Source organism: Vespa velutina, chromosome 4, assembly GCF_912470025.1.
Source record: "Vespa velutina chromosome 4, iVesVel2.1, whole genome shotgun sequence".
Lineage (NCBI taxonomy): Eukaryota > Metazoa > Arthropoda > Insecta > Hymenoptera > Vespidae > Vespa > Vespa velutina.
In genome coordinates this window covers 9,799,346-9,816,806 of record NC_062191.1, presented here as the reverse complement: position 1 = coordinate 9,816,806, position 17,461 = coordinate 9,799,346, and the positions used below count along the sequence as shown (strand labels likewise).

Genomic DNA, 17,461 nt, shown 5'->3' with positions numbered 1-17,461 from the left:
AAAAGAGAAACGAAGAAGGAGAAGAGAGTGGGGGAGTTGATAAAAAAAAAAAAATAGATGTCACGAGACGAAAGTAACACCTCTCATATTTCCATTAACTAAGGCAAGATACGGATGGGCGCTGGTGGATTACGGCTTTTACCGTGATTAATGTGTGGAGGCGATGGAAAACATGGCACGAAACTGTGCTGGAGAACGTGCATCTCCCGTATGTATATCGCAGGAAACGCATTCGTATCGTAACGCGACAGGATCGTATCCGACTCTACCATTTTCTATCGAGTTTTCCCCTCGGTAAACGCGCGTTATTCGCGTCTCTCCACCCAAATGAGTTCCCTTAACACTTTTCTTTTCCCATTCGTCAGCCAGTAGATATTGCATTGTAATCTAGACGATATATTAGTTTTACCGATGATTACGTCGGACAGAATCGCTGATGATTCAAGGACGTCTCGACATTTCATTCTTCTGGAAAATGGATTTCCGAGCGCGATCGTTTATGACCTATCTTCCTATCTGTCTCTCTTTCTATATATATATATATATATATATATACACACACACACACACACACACACACACACACATATATATATATATATATATATATATATACACATATATACACATATATTTCTCTTTCTCTCTCTTTCTTTTCTTTTCTTCTTATTTATGATGAATGCTTTTCATACTTTTCCTCGCACACGTTGTTGATTTTTCTCATAATAATGATGAAGATATCTCTTCTTGGTTACGAAATTCGAGATAATTGATCTTCCGTTTTCTGATTTAAAAGTCATGAGTACATAACAGTCAGAAACGATGATGTATGGTGATAATAAAAGATAAAAGGATAATGAATAATGAAGAGACGTATGAGGATTATTAAGATAACGAATCTATGTTCTAACGTATCGTATTAATAGCATTCTATTCTTTTTTATCTAATAATATGTAAACGAATTGATTTTTCGATAAATAAAATTCAGACGTAGTTAGTAGTTTCTAGATTGATGATACAGCTGGCTTTTTGATTGTGCGTATTATTTCATGCCAGTATCGGTAATCGAACTTTACTAAAGGAAGTTCGCTAGAAGAATAGTAGGGTGGGTAGAAAAAGTTAGCTCGTATGTCATCTATGAATCAACATACGGAGAACCCATCGATCGCTAGGACTATCAAAAGAAAAAAATGTCAAGTGGGTCACTGTCATCCTCCTATATCGTATATACACGCGTACACATTCACAATAAACCTTATTGTCTGTTACTTATATACGGTATATATGTATGTATGTATGTATATACTTGTGGAAACGTTGTTTTTACGTAAAATCGAGCGTCATCGTGTGATTTCGGATAGAAAACGAAACCGTACGATTACGACAGAGAGGGAGAAAGAAAAAGAAAGAGAGAGAGAGAGAGAGAGAGAGAGAGAGAGAGAGAAAAGTAACATCTTCGTTGTAAGACTAAACAGATCTCTTGTACATATTTTCTACCTCCTTCTTCCAATTAATGTGACGCACTTTTAAAAAGTTATCTCGTAAATTTCTGTTGAGAATTCGTCGAGGGATAAGCGTGTGTTTTGACGCGACGTATTCTCTCTCTCTCTCTCTCTTGTACATATACACATTCAGTCGCGTTATACAGTCTGTCGCGACGAGAAATGGCGGAGACACGAGAGAAGGTGGCGGGTCTTTCTACATTTACTTCTGTCCTACGGAATCATTACTACGTCTCGAGTTAAGCGAAGCGAGAACGCCCGTTGACGGCAGCCGTTGATGCGTTAAAGGTACGAGAGGAGATGCGGCTCTCTCTCTCTCTCTCTCTCTCTCTCTTTCCTTTCTCTCTCTTTCTTTTTTTCTCTTTCTCACTCTCACTCTTTTTTTAGATCGTCAAGGCGGCCCATTCATAACTCGTGCATCGTAATTGACGAGCCATGTGAAAGGAGGATCGTCGACGAGCAAATCTTATCGCTTGGTATTATGAAAATTTTTGCGTTACGTCTAACGGTTATTCTGGTATGAAGTCTTCTGGTATGAAGTATTCTGGAAACGAGTCTTGAACGAAGCTCGTGAAAGAAAAGACATCTTTTTTCTTTCTATTTTTTTTTTTTGTTTTTTTTTTTGTTTTATTTATTATATAGACTTCCTTTCGTTAACGTTCATAAGATGTTCATTGAACAATACTAGGTGATTATTATAATTTATTATGAATACGGCCAACTCTTTTGATAACATTATCAATGGAATCAGAAGTTAGATCGGTTCGAACCGGACAATTCTGTTCGAACAACATTATAATAATTTAGCAGCGAACCGTACCGAAGGCATGATTGGCTGGTCGAACATGGATGATCGGTTCGTATTCGATGCGAAATTGATGCAATTCAGGATGGTAGATGCAAACTGAATGTGTAGACATAGAGCGAGGTAGCTATTGAATTGTTCTGTTTTTTCCTCTCTCTCTCTCTCTCTCTCTCTCTCTCTCTCTCTCTCTCTCTCTCTCTCTCTCTTTCTTTCTCTGTCTTGTTCTCTGTCGATAAAAATATAATCTTTGAATATAAACGAACAAATCTCTAGTCCATTCGTTTAGAAACTCTTGAAATTACAAAAACAAATACCTTTTTACCTCTTTTCTTTTAAACGAACTAATTTAAAGGTAAATAGTATTAATCGACATCAAAGGATCAACAGAGAAGAGAATCTTTTTTTTTTTTTCTTTTTTTTCCCGATAAGAACCAATATCCGACAATAAATGTATTTCGATTATCCTTTTAAAAGCTACTATAGGATCAGTGAAGAGTATTCGCTCGTGCATTAGCCCGTTTATACAATATTATATAATGTTCTATCGTACTGTTCTAATATAATAAAAAATTAATACTAACGAAACGATCGATCTTGCTCTCGAAGATATTCTGTTAATTGAACCGATAAGTTGGCATAAAGGAAAGAAAACGATATAGAAAGTAATCTTAACGGTTCAACTGTGCAAAGGTGAAGGGAAACGTTCTAGTTTTCAAGATGAAAATAGAATCCTGAAACGATCAAAGATTTCACGGGATAATAAATACGATTGTATCGATGGTGCTCGAAAATGTAACGGTGATGTTGCCAATTAAGCGAAGACTAAACTCTACTTGATTTGCCTTTCGTTCTATATATATATATATACGTATATATATATATATATATATATATACGTATATATATATATATATATATATATATATATATATATATATATGTATGTAGTATATAAGTAGTATATATCTATATGCTTTAATCTTGAACAGTCATATTGATTTATCAGATTCTCAGTAATCGTACTCTACGTTCGATGGACTTTGATATACTCCGATATGTTCTCTACAACAGGAAAAATTATATACATATATAAAATATATTATATATATGTATGTATATATTACTGTGTATAGTATATATGTATATGTATGGATGCATGTGTGTATGTATATATATATATATATATGTGTATAGATACTGTATGCGGTGCTACTCAGTTACCGATCGTTCGCACCGTTTCACCTCTTCTCATCCTTTTCCCTCTGTTCCTCCTCCAGCTTGTTCCTTCCTGACAACGTGTATCCGGTTACACCCCTAAACCCTCGCAGCTTGGTGTTAAATGTGAGCTGACAGAAACACGTGTAACTTTCAATTGACTGAGCAGTCACTTGAAGATTTGCAACGGGGTTCCTTAATTGGGTTAAACGAATTTGGTCGGATCGTGTGCACTGTCCACGAGTATATATACACATACGCCCTCTAACGCGTTTTACCAAAGTAAAAGTTTAAGAGCCGAAGGACGGCTTCGTATTGTGTATTGGTGCGATAAGACGAGTGGGACGACGTTGGTTATTCTAAAGGGTTGTAACATTTTCGAAGGGTCGAAATTAAAGACAGGCACACGTAGGATAAACGAACCCCTCCAACGAAATCTATTTCGACGCTCCATTGGTGTACGATTGTAAAGATGAAAAAAAAATGAAAGGGGTACGAGGATAAATGGGGTGTACGATCTGAATTACTCTGCTGAGAAAAGAAAAAAAATAGAAGAAAAAAGGATACAATTCAAGGAATCCTTGTTATATCCGGGGTAACGAAGTATAATCGCTAAAAGAGATAGATTTCATTTTAATCAAAGACGTTCTACAGTCGATACTGCTATTTCGTAGGGAAAAGTGTTCAGACTCGAAGTTAAAATATTTTCAATATCAACATCTCGTCGTAGTCGTGGTGTATCATCGAATTGAAAAAGAGGAAACGACGAGGTAGAGGGTTGGAGTGAGAGCGAATTCGAGACAAGCGACCGTCTGTCTATCTATCTGTCTGTCTGTCTGTATGTCTGTCTGTCTGTCTGTCTGTCTGTCTGTCTGTCTGTCTGTCTGGCTGGTTGGCTGGCTGGCTGGCTGGCTGGCTGGCTGCTTGGCTGGGCTGACTGACTGGCGGAGGAGGATTCGTTATGAGGCAAGGCTTCCCTTGCTTTAATGGAATAAAGCACCGGAAAAAAGTACCGCCTTCCTCTCGCGGGATTCCGCTTGTAAACGATATTATTACGAGGTCGCGCTTAAATATCTCTGTGCCTTCATCATCCTGCCGAGGACTTTCTATTTAGTTTGATGGCGTAGAAAGGGGATGAAGTTTTCGCCCTCCCCGATACCGGCCACCTCTTTATAATCCATGCTTCATTCGGCATGTAATATCGTTGGATGCTTTTAGAAGGAATATACATACATACATATATGCATACATACGTCCATACATATATACATATATACATATATACATATATACATATATATATTTTAAATGAACAGATTCGAATGCTATTTACTAATAAAATCGTTATGAAATGAGAAAATACGTTCGTGGTTTCTCTTTTGTTTCTATTATTTATATTTTTCGAATCAACGAATTTATTATTTATAAATTGATTCTTGAAATCTATAGCAATATAAGAATAAGACAAAGAATGATTGAATCGATGAGAAAGAAAATGACAAATGTATAGAAGATTTATCAAAAGTGATTTATAATCGTGCGAATAGAACAAAATGGGAAACGAATTGAAAAGAGATATGATTGATTACGAGAAACGTTTTAAAAATCATTATCGTCAAGACATATCATCTTTCGATGGTTCTATTATCTCTAATTTGATTTGTTACACAAGTAATAACGAAAATGGTTTCATATCAAAATAAAGAACGAAATAATTCGAAGAACAACAGAATGAAGAAAAAGAACACGTCGAAGTAACGAAGAAACTTTTCGAGCATCCTTCAAATTTTTATAGAAAAATTATGTCTAATATCTGCGACGTTATTATTGTCGATCGATTGAATTCTTTGATTTATACATCGAAGATTCTATAATTTAAGTGAAAAACAAGAAAGTCTATCGATAGAAAATAAATTGTCAATTTCCTTTAAATTTATTTTAATTAATTTTATTGATGACAGAAATGAGCGAAAATAAAACGTTTTGCAAATAAAACATAATATTACACTTATTTCCAGACAGTTTTATCGTATGGGTAATGATTTTCAACCGCGACTCGTTTGTTATATACGTAATTATATTCTATAGGTTACGTTAATTAATAAACAGTAATGGCTGTGTAATAAAGGTTATGAAGCTGCCACGTCGATTTAATTGCAGGCACTATATGTTCTACCCGGCTCGAGGACATTTTTATACGCACTAACGCGTCGGAAGTACTTCGTTAGCTCGAGTATTAATCGAGACAGTCGTATGTTGCTAATATATACTTACTACAGAAGATTAGGATTAATGGAAAAGTAAATATTCTATAGCATTAGTTAATAGTATATAATTTAGTTAGTAAAAAAAATCTCTGAACGATTTTGATCCAAGTTTTAAAATATTTGACTTTAAATTAATCTAACCAATATATTTACGAAAAGTACGAAGATTGACCCTTTGAATGTAAGCGAACAATCGGGGTGACTTCGATAAGATCCCTTTCGCTTTGCTCGTGCAAAACAGAATCGTAAAGTTCACTGGTTGTACGGCCTTGGAACGTCGTATAGTAAATTGATAGCGATAAGATCTGCTCGTCTCTTGGTTTATTTGGTCGTAGAGACACGACTCCGAGGGCTGTGGCTATGTACCGGCCAAATGGCAAGATTATTTTAAGGCGTATCTCGCTCTTATGCGATTTCACGAAGCACCGTCAACGAGAAGAACCTCGACGTCTGTGGTTTTCACTAAGACCTAGAGTAAGATTCACCATGAAGAAGAGAGTACTTTCGACGTAAGAAAAAGAACCGTGTCTGCTGATGGTTTCTTTGCGATATCTTTCCGGGTAAATATTAGGCGGATACGTGCACTGGAGGCAGCTCCAATGTTTTCACTTAATATCTTCTGAATGTAGAGCCAACTCGCAACCAGTATTCAAGGAAAAGCCATTGCGAGAGCCATTTTCCGTGAACAGTGAGAGATGTCGCCTTTGAGATAGACCACAGACCTCTGCGAATAAACGAACCATACTTGTCTAGGGGGTTTAAGGAAGTTGCTACTCAGTCAGTTTCTTAACTCTTAACAGGGCAGCGGACCGTCCTTGGAACATTTTATACGTTTCGTTATAATCTATTAGAATTGGATTTTAACTTTGAACTTACTATCGAACTTAATACAGATCCAATGAGATCTTTTAAAATACTTTTTTTTGCATAAGAAAATCGAGAGATAAGGTGTCGGGTAGTAACGCGAAAACTTCTCTTATCATTATCGAACTTGGTTTAAGAAATCTTGTTAAAAAGATCTTTCCAAGGATTTAATTCGATACAGAAGTTGATAGTCTTCGAAACTATTTATTTTTAATCGTCTTCTCGACAATAATTATTTATAGGTATTTTATTGATGTAAAAAACAATTTTATTGTAATAAAAATAATGTTAAAAGTATTTCCCTTAAATAAAAACAGTTTCGTTTGACATTCTTTGTAAGTTATCGACGAAGAATAAGAAACATGAAAGAACGATAAAGGACAGATCATTGGAATACTTGCTTTGGAAATATTAATGTAGAATGGAAGAAAATTCGTGGTACGATGAGGGTCTTTCTTTATCTTTATCTCTCTCTCTCTCTCTCTCTCTCTCTCTCTCTCTCTCTCTCTCTCTCTTTCTTCCTTTTTCTCTCTGTGTAATTTCTGAATTCTCTTTCATGGTAAAGTTTTAAAATCACGAGTTGCTAGCTTCAAAGCAAACGGGGAGTAAGGTAGGGGTCAGGGGTAAAAGAGAGGGCCGATCGGCTATCCGATGAAGAGAGGAGAAGGTTGTAAGAACAAGGGGAGGAAGTCTGTTAATAGTTCGTTATTAAAATAAGAGAGGTAGACGAGTGGGGTACGAGGTTTGCAGCTGAAATAAAAAAATATCTACTACCGAGTTATTATTGAACGCCTTGCGATGCTTACGTAACCAGAATTTTTCTACGCTCGATAAACGATAAATTTGTGTGGTTGCTTATTTCTTTTTTTTCTTTTTCTTCTTTTTTTTTTCCTTTTTTCTTTTTATTCTTTTTAACGACAACGAAGAATCGCATAAAAAGTATTTCGATAATAGTCATTTGCCGTTCGAAGATAAATGGTATGGAGGTCCAATGGTAGATATCTGTGTGGAGAACGTTTTCTTTTTTAATCGCAATAAACGACGTGATAAAAGAGTCGATTTGAAAAGTCGCTTTCGTGATTATCGTTGTCACGGCGTGCGATCTTCGTTGGCTCATTGCCAAGAATCGCAGATGTATTCTGGAATCGCGAATAATCGTAGTAGCATCGAGTATTTGGCGAATATCGGTGGTACGAGTTAATTAACCGCCCATTCGTTTCTCTCTCTCTCTCTCTCTCTCTGTCTCTTTTTCTTTCTCTTTCTCTCTCTCTCTCTCTCTCTCTCTCTCTCTCTCTCTATCTATCTATCTTTAGCTTTTTCTCTCACTTTTTCTACCCTTTCTCCATCTCTCTCCTCCCTTTCGAGAGGGCGCGAAAACTTTTGTTTCCAACTCCCTTCCTTCCCTCGTGACTTCTGTACGATTCATGTAACTGGCACGAGCTTAATTTGCGATGGTTAGCAAAAAATTACTCGAAAAACAAACCCAGCGGGATAAAAGAGGAACCACGAAAATTTGACCGCAGCTGGACGGTTATCTCCATTATCGTTTGTTTTTTCTTTTCTTTTTATTTTTTTATGTTTGCCATTTCGAAGAGAGTTAGAATTATCAAAATTGTCGTAGTCGTAATCGATTTGATATCTACTATATCGATATTAATCGGATATCATTCGCTTAAAAGCAGATCTTCATGTTTTTTCACTATCATTGGATAATATAAAAAAAAAAAAACAAAAAAAAAACGAAGAAAAGGGAAAGAAAAAGAAAAAAGAAAAAAAAAGATAAAATCATAGTAGAAATTATTGCGATCTATTCTTTCTCTCTTTCTCTCTCTCTCTCTCTCTCTTTCTCGATAGATTTAAAGTAGATAACGGAGATAGAGTTAGGTCTATTCGCAATGGCCACGGATACTTCCTGAGTCTCCTAATTTATTATCCCAGCAAGACGATACTTAGAGGTACTTACATATCGTATGCACATGTCTACACACGTACGCAATATATACGCACATATAGACATACATAGACCACAAAGACACGTATCAATGGAAACTTTTACTTGCCGTAAAATTCGTAGTCTTTCTTCGTGCTAGTACTTGTTTTCTCTCCGTCTTGAGCTCGAGGAATACGAATCGTCGTCGTTCTTACACGGAGACAGCGGTAGATTATCGTCGACGGTGCAGCAATTCTCCTGGCATGACACGTTGCAATATTTCAACGCCGCCTTCACGATATTTTTTTCTTCTTTTCTTTTTTCCTTTTTTTATTTCTTTCTTTTTTTTTTTTTTTTTATACTCGGAGTGTGTGCGCGCGCGCACACACTCGCTCGTCGGCGCTCACACTTGGGTGTTGCATCGTGTGAGGAAAGAGAACAGAGGAAACGTCAAGGAATGACTTCGGTTGTAGGTACGCGCTAGTCACCTCAACTGAAGTGACTACGAACGTATCTCGATGATGCCGACCGCAAGAAAGATTCTTTCATCGTAAATAAAGGCTCGACTCTTTGTTCGTGAAAAGCTTCTCTACACTAACACGAATGAGAGATCATCTGTTCGTAGTCGTAGTCTCTTGGTGCTTTTTACTATTTAAAAAAAGAAAAACAAAAAAAAGGAAAGAAAAAGGACAGAAGTTACGTTCGTAAGAAAGAACAATATTTTTGCTGAAAGAAAAAAAGGGAAGAATTAAAAAAATAAAGAATAAAGAAAGAAAGAAAGAGAAAAAAAGAAAGAAAGAAAGAAAGAAAGAAAGAAAAAGAGAAAGAAAGGAAAACGAAGGTGTTTCTTAATTTACGATTTTCTCGTGTATATCACGTGCTCGTCACGATCTTCGTGTCTCTAAATATGTACTATACGGAGACTGAAAGAGAGGGTTGAGTGATACGAAAAGAGACGAAGAAAAAGTGAAAAGGAAGAAGGAAAGATTGAAAAGCCAGCGAAACGCTCTCGCGAGTCGCTCGCTCATCGCACGATCTCGATTGCGCTAGCTCGCGAGGGGAAAGAAGTTTCTCTTTCAGTAGTGCTTACCAAAAAATGGCGACCCTTGGAAGGCCTTGAAAAGCCATCACCGCTGATAAATAAAACGTTAGCACTGCACCATCGCCGTCGACTGTTTGCTTCAGCTTGTGTTCTTATTCTATGTACGTACGTACGTATGTATGTATGTGTATGTATGTATGTGTATGCGAATGCGTACGGTGTACGCTAAACTTCAACCCTTTTTCTTTTTTGCACGGGGTGCGTTCGAGGATGAGGGAGAAGGAAGAGAAGAGGGATGGTGTGCTTGGACGGATGCACCGTCTTCGTGAACGTATGTCGTATGTACATATGTATATACGCACACTTACGAATTCGTCTCGAGCATAGCACTCGTTTCGCTATGCTGTCGTAGCCGCTGGTATACTTCGCTCGAACAAAGGAGACTTCCGTTCCTATCCTCCCCTTTCCACACCACGTCTTACCACCCTATTCTTCACATACGCTTTCCACGATACGGTCTCCTACGGCAAACCTCTTATCTCCTACTTCGATTCTCTTTTATATCTCTTCTATATCCTTATTTTTACGATCGACTAGCCTTAAAACCTACGTACTTACATGTTATAATACTATACATGTTCAATAAAAATTGCTTTGGGATGTATTGTTCTGAAAATTTCTAGAAAAATCTGTAAATGTATATATATATATATATATATGATTATGTGCATACACATACGAATATAAAGCCGGTGTCAGGTATTTATAACATAATATTTATGTCAGATAGCTGTATGTTAATGAAAGTGACGAAAAATCTCTTTCTGAAATATGTGTATCAGTTATCATCTACATTTTTCAATGCTTATATACGAATAAGTGTGAATACTGATTTCATTGGAATTTCTACGTACCGACATAAGTTTTCAAAATTATTATCAATCTTAATTGATAATGATGAAATTGATACGTTATTATATATAATATACATTTCTGAATACATTATTAACATTATATATTTATTTGATAAATGGCGATTGGATCCGGAGGGATATTTTTCAAGTAATTAAATGAAAGAAGAAAAAAAAGTAGTGTTTTATTGGTTCGCTTTGAATCGAAGATGTCAAGAAAATGAAGACAATTCTGTATATTTACTCGATTGCCAGATATCGTTTCCTGTTTTCTATTAAAGTGGATGACGCGAAAGATTCTTCATTCGATATACCTGACACGCTCGAGATTTAACCGCGTTGACAATGCAAGAACGACGAGCAATGCAAGAGATATCTAGATGTATATATACGTATATAGACATAACAACGAAAAACATACGTACATATATATATATATGTATATATATATACATATATATATACGTACGTACGTATATACGTATGTATGTACGTAGGATGTAGGAAGTCGAGTTTCCATCTCATCGAGGCGACGAACGTTCTCTTTCTCGTTCTTAACAAATACAGGGTTCTCTTTTCAGTCAATGCCAGAGAAAGACAACGAAGAACGTTCTTTCCGAGAAATTGCATTGAACGCGGAGGATGCCCTGTCGTATTTCTTTTCTTACTTTCCCGTGCAATAATACGACGATCCTGCAATGTGGAATGGATCGCCGTGACTATGGCAATGTCACCCACCCAGTTCCACCACAATTTCTCCGTTGGTGTCATTACATCGCATGTTACGAGAAAACGAACGAATGAACGAACGAACGAACGACAGAAGGTACGGACAGAATGAAACGGAACGGAACGGACGAATGAACGAAGATGGAGGAAGAGACGAAGTGAAAGAGTCTCGTGTAATTTTCTTTTTTTTTTTTTTTTCTTTTTATTATACGCATGTCGTTAAATACACGTCGTTTTGCTTTAAACGTATATACCACCTACCTGCGTGTATTAAGCTCAAACACTTATTTCTACAGGTTTTTTCTTTCTCAATATGAGCATGTTGTATGTATGGAAGAATACATGTGTATCGTACGTTTGTGTGCTATCTTTATGAAGTATGAGTCATGGAAACTTATAAGAGCTTGTATCTCGATCGCTCTTGTTCTCTCTCTCTCTCTCTCTCTCTCTGTCTCTGTCTCTCTCTTTTGATGAACTCCAAACTCGTTACATCTAATTAACGTACCTTAGAAGGCTTCAACCTTAAATATACCGGACTTTGATGTATGCTTCAGGTTGGGTATTGTTTAAGAAAGAAGCCTTCAGTGCTTGTGCTTCTCTTTAACCTGATGGACGTAAATTTCCTTGCTTTTTATTTTTTTAATTATCATTAGGCGCAAGAGTTTCAAGAAGATATTTTTATTCGAGTTTCCTTTTCAAATGCATTCGACCAGTAACTTATGAGTATTGTATTGAAATTTTGGATTGTTATTATTTCGGGTAGATATTTCTACTTATTTAAAGCGCTGAAGAATTACACGAGTTAGAATGTATCCTTAATAATAGATACATAAATACTGTAATATGTATCGTAAAAAAGAAGTTAAGAAAGAAGGAAAAGAAAAGAATAGAATACAATAGAATAGAATAGAACAGAAAAGAAAAGAAAATAAAAAGTAACACTTTTACTCAGCTATTTTCTTTCATCGTCTTTTCGAGTTTCTCGATCTCGAGTATGAAAAGAAGAAATCTTTGTTTTTCTTTCGACTTGTGGACATCTCCGAAAGTACCAAGAGACTAAGCGACTGTAATCATGAAATAAAATATCCTTGTCGAGTTCAGAAGTTCTTCAGACGACTGATAGAAGTAACATCGAGAGATTCTAGTCATTTCTTTCAATTTCTATAAACGTTGTTTGCCATAACAAAACAAATACATTTAATCAATCCTATTTTTCTTAAGTTATAAAACTAACTTTGAGTATAATATTACGTCATAATTATATTAATTGTAAGCTATTAACTAGGACAATATGAGCCGTTTATTTTGAAAGTGATTCAAGTCGATTTGTTTTTAAATCGGGATATTTAAGTTTGAATTAATTTAAAAATATTGTTTAGTGATAAACATGGTAGTATAATATTTTTATATTTAGAAAAATATATATAATTTATCAACTCAATCAGCTTAATAAACATTATTTAAAAATTAGAACGTTTTTGGTAGTCATAAGTGACTTGTCACTTTCAAAATTAATGAAATGACTTCTTTGATTTTTGGAAAAGCATAAATTCTTTGTAAAGAAACATAATATAGTTTTAAAATAAGTAAAAAACAAAAAAAAAAAAGAAATTAATTCTGTATTGTAAAAATAAAAAGATTTATTCATTTTCAAAAGAATTAGACAATTCAATTATATTTACATTCCCTCCATTTTATACATTCAGGAGATATTTAATATAATTATGATGTACAGATGATATATATTGGAATAAGTCCTTTATATCCCATTATATACCGTTAATTAACTAACTTAACTTATTAACAAAATCTTAGTGAATTTAAACATATTGTAAATCAATTAAAAATAGAATCTCCCTATTATAAACGTTAACTCGATTATTTTGAAACGTAAAGTAGAATTATAAATATTATAAACGTTAATTTGATTATTTTGAAAAATGGATTTAAATCATTTTCAAAATCTTATGTATGTATACACATGTATAAATAATATTGAATTTCCACATAATAACGTATAGCTGTATCCAAACACTTGTTCTTTTTTTTGGTAAATATTTATTTCTTTATTTTCGTATATTTTACCTTCAGTATTTAGAATGTTCCTTTTCGAAAACTCTTGTAGTAAAACCGAACATTGTTTTGCGACAACATCGACCAGACAATTTCCGTAACGAAACCCGTTTAAACGTGCCATGACTGCACACTACACATCTTTGGTTCAAGACGTTTATGTATATATATACACACACATACATACACGCATATATATATATATATATATATATATATATATATTTACAACTTACCAGAGAAAGACGAATACCAGCTAGCTTCGTACACGAAACACAAGGCAAGATAAGAAGATGCGACGAACGAAGTCAGCTTTTTTTCGAGCACCCGTGTAAACTGAGAAAAGCAAGCATCATGTACGTTAGGAGGATTCTTGTCACACAAGATTGTCCGTCTTTCATTCTTTCTCGTACTTTCCTTGTGTATCTGTTAAAAATGTCAAATTAAAATTAAAAGAAAAGCTTTGTGTTAGAATAAATTAAATTAATCCTTTATGAAGCTATATAACCTTGAAGTATCATGCATTTTTAAGTATATCTATAGATATTTACATACATATATATATATATATACATATACATACATACATACATACATATATATATATATATATGTATATATATATATGTATATATATATATATGTATGTATTTTATTTATTTTATTTTATCATCACAAAATATATTAATTGTTACTTCACATCCGAAGTTTTTAATATTCCTTAAATATAAGTTATAATTAATATATAATATAATTATATATAAGTAATATTAAAACTTCTTCATTATATAATTTTTTTTATATACTTTTTTAGATTTATACATATTATATTTTTTTTTATGCAATGCAGATATGAACATTATTATAAATAATTATGTTATGTAATATAAAAAAAAAATATGTATATATATACGTATCAACAAAATGTATCAAGAAAGTTACTCACAAATATCAGTTCCAACGAAATGTTTTGTTCGATCGATTTTTGCCAGAGGCAGATTTCAAAGTGCACGCTTTGATGTGTTTCGTTCAATCAGTGGATATTTTGCGATGCACGCTTCAAACGATCAAGTTATTTCGATCGAAACTGTGAACTTTTTCGTTGTTGCTTAATGAAACGCTCGCGTTTCGCATTACCAACGGTATTACTACTTTAGTCATAAAGTTTAAATTGAATACTCATTAAAAGTACGCACTGAGTCGATGAAATTGTGCAAATATTATAATATTATAAAGTATCTTTTTAAATAAGATTTTAATTGCAATGTTAATTTTATTTACATAAAATATAATAGATATTTAAACGTCAATTACTAAAGTGTAACGATCTATTTAGAGGCATACCATTGGTAATTATTTTTATATACATATATATGTAAAGTACGCGCTTAATAACAACGTTCGTTAATACGAAATACATATATTTAAATAAACAATATAATTGGTTCGCATATCGACACTGACCAATTTAAAGTCACGAAGCGTATTAATCAATGGTATTATCTCATTGGTTGAATATAATAATTATAGCTATTTTAAATTCGCGTGAATGAGCACGTTTAGGCTTTTGGTGTTTACGAGAAAAGTTCAGAAAATAACGTCTCATGACGAGATATCGATAAAATTAAATCTTTGAAAGAAAGCCGATTACTAAAGGAAAACGCGTAAGTATTATTTAATAAATCAATTCATTTTCAGAAATAAAATTTTTTATTAATGTTGGTCAAACGACGAAAGATCAAAATTCAACCGATCAAATTCGAGTGATTCGAAAGTTGTTGGCAAGGACGTTCGTAGGATTTTTTTCAAGAGGTGGGTAGAGGGTGGGGTATGGCATAAAATGTTACTTGGATTGATTGAAACGTATGCTTTGGTATTTGTACATTTTTTAGTATTAAAGTTTTCTCACTGTGTGGTGGAAAAGAACTATGGCCCCTTGCCTATGCCCCTTCTTGCGGACGGCCCTGGTCGTAAATGACCATTAAAGAATCGTACTGCGAATATAACGAAGCTCGTTATTACGTTTGATCTTCAAAAAAGTTGTTCGTTGTGCGAACGCGTTGTTCATTTGTTTCGATACGTTTCATTAGTCACCGTAACCAACGTGCAAGTTGCCCCTTTCTCATTACATGCGTAATTTTTTTTTTCGAAGAGCAGACACCGGTGTAACGTAGCATTTAAGGGGCTCAAGGAAATCGCTTCTCCATTATTCAACAAAGAGTGACGTAAATTTCAAATTAATGAGACATTGGATATTACGATAATGATTCAAATTCGATGAGACGATACGAAATCTGTACGAATTTCTTGAGTCGTGATTTTATTTTCCTCTTTTTTTTCTTTTTTTGTTTTATCTATTATCGACCAATATTTCGGCCATAATTTTTTTTATTTATTTTCGTTATTTCAATGAAGAAAGATTCTGTTATTTTATTTATTACGATGTGAACGTAAATTGTGTAGAGACAATACGATAGAATGTCCGTTAATTATGTTATATACGTGTGTATCGTGTCTTATATGGGTTAGGTAGAAAGAGGTAAGCGGAGGAGAGGGAAATAAATGGTTAGGATCCGTGTAGTTATATATATATATATATATATATATATATATATATATATATATAAATAACGGGTGCATATATACATATATATATATATATATACGGGTATGTATATATTCATTATATATATCTATATATATACGGGTATATATATACCCGTTCGCACAGTTGGAACAGGAGAGAAGCAAAACAATAGATGCGGTGAACAGAGCAAGATGTGGTTGTAGAAAGAAGAAAGGTGCTAGGAGGTAAACGTGATATATAGAATCGATTTGAATTCAACGTTAAAGCATTGAATGACAATTCAATTCCAATGATTTTTTTACTCGTAGTTATTTTTTTTTTTTTTTTTATTTATATTAATGCATTATACGATATGTAATTTTGTTAACGTTATAATTGCATAAAGATCATTAATGATTTTTGCAAACATTGCATTTTAATTTTTTTTAGACATTATTTCAATTGTTTCATACGTAAGATTTTTTTTTTGTAACACTTAAAAAATTAAAAGTACTTATGCTTTCTGATGTTACAATCTAATATTAAAATAATGACGACGATGAAATATTTATCTTTTTCTATACAAAAAGTTATGAATTTAATTAGATTAGTATATTGATCCGTGAAAAATTAATTTCTTTGGGAGTCTATACGTATTAACATACAAAGGTGTTTATGCGAGCGCATCTTTAATATCAGATTGTGCGAATGTGCATATTAATGTGAGATCGTTTGTGATGTTTTTATATTTAAATATATCTATATAGTAATATTCCAACGAGCATTTTCTTTTCTTTTCTTTTTCTTTTTTTTTTCTTCGAGGGTGACGTAGTCTCGAACGAGATGTTTTATAAAGTACTGTATGTGTTGTGTTTGTTCGTAGGAAGATGTAAGCAGGGAGAGACACCCTTGCAGACTCCGTCCTGTGTATCGTTCAATGGAGAAGTCACGAGATAATTGTACATGCATACCTACGCGTTTTGATATTAACGTTCCGTACGAAAGAGGAAAAAAGAAAGGATCGTCTACCAAGAGTCTCGTGAAAATTATGCTTTCTAAATATTTAGGTACGTATTTATCTTGATTAAAATAGTCCAAGTAATTTTGAATATATTCATATATATTTAGGTAAACTGATATATCAAAATATATTTAGGTAAACTGATACTAATTAAAACTTTTTATACTTTTGCAGATTTCCCTATTATCACGATTATTTTTCTTTTCCTATTATTTCTTATTATTCAATAAACGAATAATAGAATAATAATAGAATAATAATCAATAAATAGAATAAGTTTGGGATATAGGAATAATATAGTATAGTGTATCAATTGAAAATAACTTTTTGATTTTTATCTAAGAGATTTTACTTTTATAAAAGTAGAATCAAAAGATTATCGAGTATTTACTTTGATTGTTTCTCTTCGTCCCGAATGATGATATTGTTCGAGCGAACGTACTTGAGATAGAATTAGCGAACAAGAGAAAAGTATCGAAGTTTCTTTCGATTTTCTCGAAGAAAATACGGAATAACTATAATACAAAGTTTTGTT

At 33.6% G+C, this 17,461-nt stretch overlaps 1 long non-coding RNA gene across 2 annotated transcripts; it reads left to right on the top strand.

Annotated features, from left to right (window-relative positions):
* Positions 1 to 101: 101 nt before the first annotated feature.
* LOC124948383 lies at positions 102 to 16,913 on the top strand. 2 transcript variants are annotated; one of them, XR_007100701.1, is made up of 3 exons: positions 102 to 208; positions 1,891 to 1,979; positions 16,789 to 16,913. It is a non-coding gene; the product is annotated as an uncharacterized LOC124948383 (long non-coding RNA). The 2 variants fall into 2 exon arrangements; XR_007100700.1 differs by lacking the exon at positions 102 to 208 and adding an exon at positions 1,633 to 1,791.
* Positions 16,914 to 17,461: the final 548 nt, after the last annotated feature.